At 40.2% G+C, this 10,536-nt stretch overlaps 1 pseudogene; it reads left to right on the top strand.

Annotated features, from left to right (window-relative positions):
• Positions 1-315: 315 nt before the first annotated feature.
• On the top strand, positions 316-800 carry LOC150038999 (large ribosomal subunit protein eL21 pseudogene; annotated as a pseudogene).
• Positions 801-10,536: the final 9,736 nt, after the last annotated feature.

Genomic DNA, 10,536 nt, shown 5'->3' with positions numbered 1-10,536 from the left:
CCTAATCTTACAGGCTACTTTTATAAGCCACCAGCCATGTAGTTGGGCTTGGCCATACACACAGGTGTCCAATGGAATCTCAACACACCTGAGTGATGGCTGAGGCGACCACTGACATGTTTACTGTCTGAGCAAATCTATCATCTCGGCAGTCTTCTAGCACACTGTAGAGGGCCATATTTTGAGGAAGAAAATGTTAAGAGCCTGGAGCAGTAAGTACATTCCAGAAGGCCATCAATGATGGAAAAGGGAAAAGAGGGGAGATTAAAAAATGGAGAACCTTTGGCTGGAACCGCCATCTTCCAGTAATTTGCCAAAATGATGAACACAAAGGAAAAGAAGAGAGGTACCTGGTACCTGTTCTCTAGGCCCTTCAGGAAGCCTGGAGTTGTTCCTTTGGCCACATACATGAGAATCTACAAGAAGGGTGATATTGTAGACATCAAGGGAATGGGTACAGTTCAAAAAGGAATGCCCCATAAATGTCTTCATGGCACAACTGGAAGGGTCTACAATGTTACCCAGCATGCTGTTGGCATTGTTGTGAACAAACAAGTTAGGGCAAGATACTTGCCAAGAGGATTAATGTGCATATTGAGCATATTAAGCACTCTAAGAGCCAAGATAGCTTCCTGAAACGAGTGAAGGAAAATGACCAGAAAAAGAAGGAAGCCAAAGAGAAAGGAACCTGGGTTCAGCTGAAGCACCAGCCCGCTCCACCCAGAGAAGCACACTTTGTGAGAACCAATGGGAAGGAGTGTGAGCTATTGGAACCTATCCCCTATGAATTCATGGCCTAAGAGATGTAAAAAATAAAGACTTCTTTGGGGCCGGGAGTTTGGCCTAGTGGTAGAGTGCTTGCCTAGCATGCATGAAGACCTGGGTTTGATTCCTCGGTACCACATACATTGAAGAAAGCTGGAAGTGGTGCTGAGGCTCAAGTGATAGTGTGCTAAGCCTTGAGAAAGTCCAAGGATAGTGCTCAGGCCCTGAGCCCAAGCCCAGGACTGGCAAAAAAAAATCAAAATAAAGACCTCTGGACTATAAAAATTAAAAAAAAATACATAGAGGAGTGGGCTGGGAATGTGGCCTAGTGGTAGAGTGCTTGTCTAGCATGCATGAAGACATGGGTTCAATTTCTCAATATCACACATACAGAAAAAGCCAGAAGTGGAGCAGAGGCTCAAGTGGTAGAGTGCTAGTGTGGAGCAAAAGAAGCTCAGGGACAGTGCCCAGGCTCCCAGTTCAAGCCCCAGGATGGTAAAAAAAAAATGGGGGAGATAAAAAAGGGATTCGTAACCAGCAATATTAACCTAAACCCGGAATCTCCAAGAATGGCTGAGATCACTGGTTATGGTTCCAGAACTCCGATGTTCATTTCAGTGACATAGACATGTTGCTTTGCTATCTATTAAGTGGAACAAGTTCTTGGTACCTTCACAGTTCTTAAGTTTCAAAGTTGAGACAGCAAATATCTGTTTAGTCAATTATTCCTATGTATTTATTTAAATTATACATTATATACCGGTGTTAGTGGCTTCTAAAACTCATGGAATCCCAGCATATCTTATAGGTACCTATCTTCAAAGAAAATGCATGCCTATATGTATATATTTTAGACATCATTTTGTTATTTGGACAACAATTTTAAGAATCAATTTCACCCACTTATAACTTCCCATAGTTTAACCCTAAATAGTTAAGCAGTCTGACAGACAGCTTTAATAATGTACTGCAGCCAGATTTCTGCCTCCATGTCCACCGATGCCTTTCTGAGTTTGTAAATGCACGTTCATTCATCAACAACTGGAATTTGTTTTAGGAGATGGTCTGTTGGTCTGTCACTGGGTGAGTAGTGACAAGAAGTGTGACAGTGGGGCCGGGAGTTTGGCCTAGTGGTTAAAGTGCTTGCCTAGCATGTACGAAGACCTGGGTTCGATTCCTCGGTACCACATACATAGAAAAAAGCCGGAACTGGTGCTGAGGCTCAAGTGGTAGAGCTCTAGCCTTGAGAAAGTCCAAGGACAGTGCTCAGGCCCTGAGCTCAAGCCCAGGACTGGCAAAAAAAAAAAAGAAGTGTGACAGTGAGGTTTCATATTCTTAGGTATTATTGGGTTGTCTCAGTAACACAGTGGACGAGGGTCATCATTCATCTGTGGCCTCTTGACTTCATGAGCAGTGAATATTGAGAGCTTCTGCAAGGCAGTCATCTTACAGGCTGGAAATCTTCTTCTGTAGCCTTAGTCCTCCAAATGTATAGCTTACCCAAGTACATTTCCATTTCCCCCTTAACAATCGTTTTCTCTATGTTACCAATCTCTTGTCTTTCAATTATCCTAATGTCTTCACATTTTAGATGTGTGTGTGTGTGTGTGTGTGTGTGTGTGTGTGTGTGTAAACAGTTATAAGAGCCCTCATTGGTTTTACTTTTGTTTCTGTTTCTTGCCCAATGTGACAATTCCTGGCAAGAACATCCAGTTTGCTTGTCTCTGGGAACTGTACCTCACAACCACTGCCTTGAGAACTCCATGGGGAAAGGTTAGTAAGCTGGCTATGATTTCATGGCTGGGCTTGAAATAACCTGAAGAGGCTCTCACTTGTCTGGAGCTCATGTTGGCTGTTGGTGAGATCTCCATGGGAGATTCTGACCATTGGCTTACAAGAAGAGGCTTTCTCCTTGTACATAGAGCTTCCTCACAGCTTTGTGTCTATGTTTAAGATTGCTCATTCTCAAGGAGAATCAGGCAAGAGATGTCATGCATTCTATATCTTAGACTTGGAAGTCACATGGCACTACCTGCCATAGATCTAGATTCAAGTAGAAGAAATGTGAAGTGTTTGTTTTCTTTATGGAAGAAAGATCAGAAACACATGGTATGAAAGGGCCTGCAGGATGGAGTTGTGGCCTACTTTTGAAAATATAGCCTCTGATAGCACCTTTTGCTTAAGAGAACACAGTTGATAGGGATTTGGGAAGAAGTCTGGCCCAGGGTTTCCATGTGGCTATTGTGAGTTAATTTAAATTTGTCTATCATCAATGACACCAGAGAAGACTTAGTTGGTGATTTTTTCAAGCATTCTTTAAAAACGAAAACACAGAAAGCATGACTGCAAATCTGTTCAAAGATGCTTACTAAATTAAATAATTTAGGTTAGAAAAATTAAACTTGTATCATTTTAATTTAGAAAGAGTATCTTCTAAGGTAATTAGAAAAACAAGTATACAGGAAGTGAGGTTTATGAGAATAACAAAGCATCATCTATTTAATAGTATGCAGTATGTGAAATGGAAAAATTGTAAGATTTTGTTACCTATTCATTAAATTCTATCTCCAGAATCTCATTTAGCAATACAGTATTCCTCCTTTATCTATGGTTTTGCTTTCCACAGCTCCACTTACCTGTATTAAATGGAAAATTCTAGAAATAAATAATTCATAACTTTTAAATTGAGCACTGAGTCAAAAGATGAAATCTCCCTTTAAAACTGGGGCTTTAACTCAGTCTTGGCTATTTTACGTGAAGCTGACATTCTACCATTTGAGCCACACTTCCCGCTGAGATTTTTGTGAGTTAATTGGAGATGGAATCTCATGGACTCTTCTGCCATAGATAACTTCAAATCATGATCCCCCACATCCCAGCCTCTTGAGTAGCTAGAACTGTAAGCATGAGCTGCAGGTGCCTGGCTAAGAGATGATAGCTTTTGTTGTTACTGGTTGAGGGACTTGAACTCTGGGCCTGTGCAGTGTCCCTGAACACTTCAGCTCAAGGGTACCACGCCACCCCTTGAGCTACAGTGCCATAGATGAAATCTTATGTCATCTTATTATGTTCTTTCTGAACACTGATCATTCTTTTGCTCAGGGAATCCTTACTATATGCACTACCTGCCCATTAATAGCTTAGTAGCTATCTTACTAATTAGATCAGCTATCATAGTATTGCAGAGCTGTATATAAACAACACTCATTATACTTGGTAATGGCCCTAAATCAAAAGAACAGCAATACTGGTCATTCCCATATGCCAGAGAGAAGTGAAAAGTGAAGGTTCTTGGGGGAAAATTAATCATATGTTGAGTTTGCTAAAAATGAATATTCTGAAAAAATTATGAAGGAGAAGCAAAGTTATGCACATTTTGTTGTAAAACAGTGCAGTGAAAAGCCCAGAATTTTTACAGTGTTCAAGGAGTGTTTGTATTACAATGGAAAAGTACTCAGCTGCAGACTTTTGTACTGTGATATAGGCATCCACTGGGACATTTCCCCTGTGACAAAAGAGGAATTACTACACTCCTTTATGGTGTTTAGTTTTTTTTTTAAACCAAGAATTTCCTTTAAAGGATTCTCCCATCATTCTAAAATGAGCTTCTTGCCATGAAAACTGAAATTTTAAGCTTTCATCTAGCCTATTTATTTTGTGCGGTTTCATTTCAAGTTAGTTTTCAAAGAACTAGTCTTGAACAAGCTTGTCCCTTGAGTACATGTGGGTGAAAGAACCAAATTAATCAATACCCACTGATGCTGGGCCAAGGTGAGCTAATGACTGGAACCTTGATATGCACAATTGGTGTTAGTTTGTATTTCTGCCCTGGTGAGCCTCAGTGTATGTTCTGGGGCTCTAGAAGTACTTAGGGTGTCAAGAATGTGGATGAATACCACTTTATATAATAGCTCTCCCCTTTCTTGTTTACGATTGAGAGGGCAGGTCAAAGGTCATTGCTCATAAGGGTCACTTATCCAACTGCCTTTTCAAGAAGGCAGAGTCCAGTTGACGTTGGATGTTCCCTGGCTGATGTGTCAATAGACAAGGGAACAGTGATGAAATGTGCCACTAGGGTTTTCAAGATTGAAATGACAGCTGTGTTGCCAGAACCACAACTAGACCTGCCATTCAGAGGAAATCTTCCAGAGCAAGAGATGGCTTTTACTAATTATGTGTTTATGTTCCTCAGGATCTTCAAGTGTAAAATGATGATAAGAATAATACTTTCTATACAAGATACTGAGGTTGAAATATGCAATATAAACAAAATATTTAGACCGTAGCACTATCTTGCCCATAGCTAGCCCTCAGAAAATGCAATCATGTCTCTATTCCAATACAAATTGTGGCCATTTATTGAGAATTGGCTGTGTGATGAGCATAGGATTAGGCCTGATGTTGCTTCATAAGAACTCTAAAAGGTAACTATTTTTAGTTTCATTCATAGATGAGAAAAGTGAGGCACAGAATAGTTTCGCCCTTTACTCAAGGTAGCACATGAATTGGTAAACGATGTCAAAGTTGAACCCAGTTTTGTCTGGCCCAAAAGCTTGAGTCCTTCATCCCCACACAGCACTATGATCAACATGAAATAAAATGAGGCAATAAATAGCTGTGTCATCATTATGCTTGCTGTTTCCAGAGAAGGCTAATAGGTTGTTTTATACTCAATTCCATTGTAGCAGAGGGATGGCTGTATTGTACATATTTTCCAAAGCAATTTCTTCTAAGTATTCTTCTGTCATTTTAGCCAGTCGATTACAAGTTTCTTTTCCCAAAAGTTTGAAAATACAAGCTTTTGTCTAGCCTATCTGTGTTGTTTTGTTTTGTGTTAGTGTTTAAACAGCCAATCTTCCCTTGAGGGCATTCATGTACCAAACTAATCAATACCTATTGATCTACCCTGATGCTATGTGCAGAAGACACTTAATAAAGGCTTTCTGTTCCAGCTGTGACTGTCACTGCTGCCAGTAGTACTCGAAGCTGGAATCTCTAACATGGCCTGTAGGCCTGTGGGCCAGTACAGAGCACACAGGGATGAGCCTGTGTATTATAAGAAGCTGGACAAAGTTATGAGTACATTTGGTGATATGGGTCATAGGGGAGCTTTAGAGAGTACCTGCATATGTCCTCAGACTCCTAATTTCCTGGAAAAGTTAGAGCAACTAACTTAAAGTCTGCTACAGTATAGTTGAGTTACCTTTCTAATTACATCTCTGTCCTCTGCTACTTCTCTTTTTCCCTCAAACCACAAGGGAAGATTGATGGCTAGAATGGAAAAACCCATGGTGTGGTCTCACAGAGAGCCTTCTTCCTCTGTTTGTTTAAAGATAAAGAGGTCCTTTCAGTCCACATGGGGTCCAACAACTTAACCATAAACTATATTAACAGATGACAGAAAGTACCTTCTCTCTGGAGGGACATTGACCCCTTTTTCTCAAACCTCTCCATTTAAGAATGTTACATTTTAATGGTTTGTTCTACAGTCTCACGTCCCATGGATTTTTCTTTCTTCACTTTTCAAAACCCTCTTGTATCTCTAGTATGAAGCCTGGAATTTCAGATCTGCCAATAACACTCCCAGTTCCAAAGACCAAAGTCACATTTGTTTTTCCTTACTGGAATTTTTTCATTCCTTCCCACAACACCCTGATCCCACCCCCTCCCCACACACACCTTTTTTTTTTTCATTTCCTCAGGAAACCATTTAGTTGGAGACCAAGGGAAAGTTTTTCCAGTACATTTCCCCAGCCCCTACAGGCCTGTACACATTCAGATAGCAATGTAGCACTGTGAATATATGTGGTGACATACATGCCCATAAAGATTTCAGTCTCCAATGTTCACAAGTGCTTACGAGTCCTTCATCCATTCCTAATTCACCTCCAGGAACTCAGACTGGCTTTTGTATTTTGTATCTTTATTGAGTAAATATAGAATCATTATGGAGCTTCCATAATGTCCCTGGATGAAGCAGTCCTGCACGCTTTCCAGAGCTAAGTACTTTACAGTATGAAATCCTGTTGGTTCTAGGATGAATGTATTATTGTATTATTATCATTTTGTGTGTGTGTGTGTGTGTGTGTGTGTGTGTGTGTGTGTGTGTGTGTGTGTATGTAAGGCCAAGATCTCTATTCTCAAGGTATATGTTGAAGAGAAGAGGCGAAGAACAAGGGTAAATAGGCAAAACCAAATAGACCAACAAAATGCATTTTAAGTGGCAAGTACTCTAAAGAAATCAAGTAATATTTTTGCAGTAGTGATTAATTTCCTTTTAGGAAATATCCTTCAGTTTCTAATCTTTTAGAGTCAGGTCCCTTATCTTTAGGCTCCATAGTCTCACTGGTAGTTTCCTATTGAAACTGGCTGTATAGACCCCCCCCCCCCAAGTCCAAAGTCCAGGAATCTCAAGTTAAAAGTCTAGCCCCTGGTCCCTATATGGCAAATAAAGAGGCCAAGTAAAGGGCAGAGAAAGATGTCTTACATGACATTCATGGGAAAGTCAGAACTTCCATTTGTTTCCAGCATCTTTAGGGAGACAAAAATGGGATTCAGTTTAAACAGAGAGAATTTTGTTCAGAAGGTGAGAAAGGGAAACACAGTGAAAACAGCTTCAAGGCATAGGTATGCTTGATATAGTTTTAGCCTATATCAGTCCTTGAAGGAATTCCAGAGAATTGTTTCCACTTTATTACTGGAACAGAGCAGGAACAAGTGGCCTCAAAGGGGGCTGTGTTTCCTTAGAGATGATTACAAGGCCCTGGCTATTTTGACCGGACGTTTACCTTCCACACAAGATCCTTCTTGGTGAATTTTCTCTTTCCTAAAACCCAAGGTGGTCACTGAGGGGCTGAAGCAGAGAATAGCTCAGATGAAAGGGGTACAGATGTAAATTTAGGAGACTTGAGTGAATTTACAGAGCCCAGCAAAAGCACTTTTTAGGTTGCCTCTTAAACTGTGGAGAGCAAAGCCTTTACATCTTTTCCATAAAGACAGACAAAGCACTTTTGTGAACCTAGATTGAGGTCTCTAATACTCTACAAGTTCCTGGTTGGGGTCAGAGTGCCAGAAGGAAAAGAAGAGAATACCTAAGGCTCAAAAACCATGTTATACTTTATGACTCTCACCAAAGGGAGAGCTTTAAAAATGGCAAGAACAACAATAACAAACATAACATTGTTAGAGTGAAGAGCAAGTGAACAGAGTAGAATTATTTCAGTTGCAAGAAAAGCATTACCTTGAAAACAAATAGAATAATCATATTCTTCTTCTTCTTTCTTTCATGATTCACCAAGACTGTTGAGATAAAGTCTGATCTGTGTTCAAATCCAGAAATGGATGGATGCTTTTAGGGAAGCATTTTGTCCCCGTGGCTAGCTCTCATCTCAGAGCTGTGGGAAATTGTTCCCAAGCTTCTTAGTTTGCATTACTTCTTTTACTTTGGATATGTATACATATTCTAAAAAGTGACTTAGATTCAAAAGAGTCCATCAGGACCCCAAAAGTGGGGAGTTTGTTGAAATTAGAGGCAAAAGTCTTCTTAAGACTAGTTTACACTCTGCGTAGCAACCACCAGATGTCAGCAACTCATCTGCTTTCAGTTCTCTAGCAAAGAGAAAGAACCCACAAGAAGGAGGGACCTTTTGGGGGCTGGCACTGGTTGCTTTCTAGTTTCACGTGTGAATTATGGAACTTCTCTACTCTCAGGCAAAGTGCTAAAGGCTTAAGGGGAACTCTAGTCAGAGGCTGAATATAACACTCAAATAATGTTTATAGATAAAAATTTTGTCGGGGAAATAAAGAAGCTTCATTGACAACTAAATGAATAAATTTGTGTTCAAGTTTTTTTTTTAATCTGTATTTTAGAAGAATTTTGCTAGACTTTTAAGAAAAACTTCCAAGATGGAAAGAGAAACCCAAATCTAATTTGAAAGAGGAAGCCTGCACTAGATGTGCAGAGGGCAGAAGGCAACTGGCATGGTTGTTTATTTGGGGAAAACAGGCCAATCCCTGAGTACAATGAGTGTGAATCCAAATGCCTTTGTTGAACTCAACATCAATGTAGCTAAAATGTCTTTTATGGCCAAATGCTGGTGACTAAAGGAGCTGAGGATCCTGAGCCAGCCCAGGAAGTCCAACCCAGACTCTTACCTCCATTTAACCAGCAAACAACTGAAAGTGGAGGTGTGGATTAAGTGACAGAACACCATCCATGAGCAAAAAGCCAAGGGAGGGCATGAGGCCCTGAGTTCCAGCTCTACTACTAACATGTCTGCTGTCAACTGGCAAGTACTTACTGTACATTCTACCATTTGTAACATATGGGGCTAAAGCGACTTCAAATTTCAAGACATTCACTGTGCATTTGGGGGAGAAAATGTAGAAGAAACAGCTTTAATAATATCAATGGTAATATAAAGTATGTCACATATGGTACTAATTATTAAAATATGACAATATGTATGATACATTATACCTCGAATACACCACAACATTGTTAATGAAAAGGTCTAAAATTCTAAAGCCACAACTCTACTTCTGGTATTCTAGTGACTATTTGGAGATGAATATCGTGGACTTTTCTACCTGGACTGGCTTCAAACAGCAATCCTCAAGTCTCAGACTCCTGAGTAGTTAAGGTTACAGGTGTGAGCCATCTGTGCTCAGGAAAAAAAAAGTTTTATTTGCTGATTTCACCTTATGCTATAACTTCAACAGGAGATACATCTAGGAAAAGTAATTTCTGAGCTAAATTAGAAGTGGAAGTGGGAGCCCTTCTCTCCTTTCTCATTTTCTGCTCTGTTTAAAGCAGTAAAGAAGGACGGAGAAGTTACTGTAGTTCAACTTCCAACTCTTTTCTAAGGCCCCTTTTTCCTTTTGTGGGGAATGCCAAGCCTCATTCCCCAGAGAGAAATTTGACCTGCTAATTATATGCAAAGACTCAGCTTCCTAAAAGAAGGCTTGACTTTGTTGTCACCTGGGAAATGTCAACAAATGACTTTATCTCCCTTGGAGCAATCTCTGTGGCTTTTGGTTAGACAAGGAGGGTCAGGGGGGACTAGCCAGGTGAGTCAGGAGCCTTCACATCACTGGGTACCAGGATGTGCGTGGGGTGGGGTTAATGAATGTCTACCTATAATTTTGTTTTCTGGCTGAAATAAAAAAATGCATCCTGGTTACATTATGAAGAGAACCTTGGGAAAAATCATTTTTTGTTTCCTAACTTGGAATGAGAGGAAGAACTATGCTAAAGAATGCTTGGTGCATCATCACACTGTTCTTTCTTGCTGGGTTTAAGGCCACCTTCAAAGTCATTGGTGTGTCCCTTCCCTGCCTCCTGCTAAGACAGACTGAGGTTAGTTGACAGGCAGTGTGATTAATTGATTATGATCACGTATTACTGCATTTATCCAGTGCTTGTTTGGGGGTCTAAGTACTTTCCCTTATTATCATATTTAATCCTTACCACAACTCTAGGGAACATATTATTTTCCTTTTATGGAAAAGGATGTTGAAATTCAGAGATGGAAGGAAACATGCCTGAGTCATACAGTTAATAAGGGACGGAGTTGGGTTTCAAATCCAGTAGTTTGAATGGGTAGTTGAATCCTGGGTATGATTTTATTTCTGTCTGGCTCTGTGATTTAGGAAGGACAACTCGTAAGGCATTTAGCGTTTATATCATTTTCTTAAAATGAAGGTACTAGGCAGATGGTAAAGAACTTCTCTACTGTATGGTGGCCATACACAATACGTGGCTCTCACTGC

This window comes from Megascapheus bottae, unplaced genomic scaffold, assembly GCF_031878675.1.
Source record: "Megascapheus bottae isolate mThoBot1 unplaced genomic scaffold, mThoBot2.hap1 H_1, whole genome shotgun sequence".
Taxonomy (NCBI): domain Eukaryota; kingdom Metazoa; phylum Chordata; class Mammalia; order Rodentia; family Geomyidae; genus Megascapheus; species Megascapheus bottae.
Note: the sequence above shows the minus strand (reverse complement) of the source record. Positions and strands in the feature narration are given on the sequence as shown.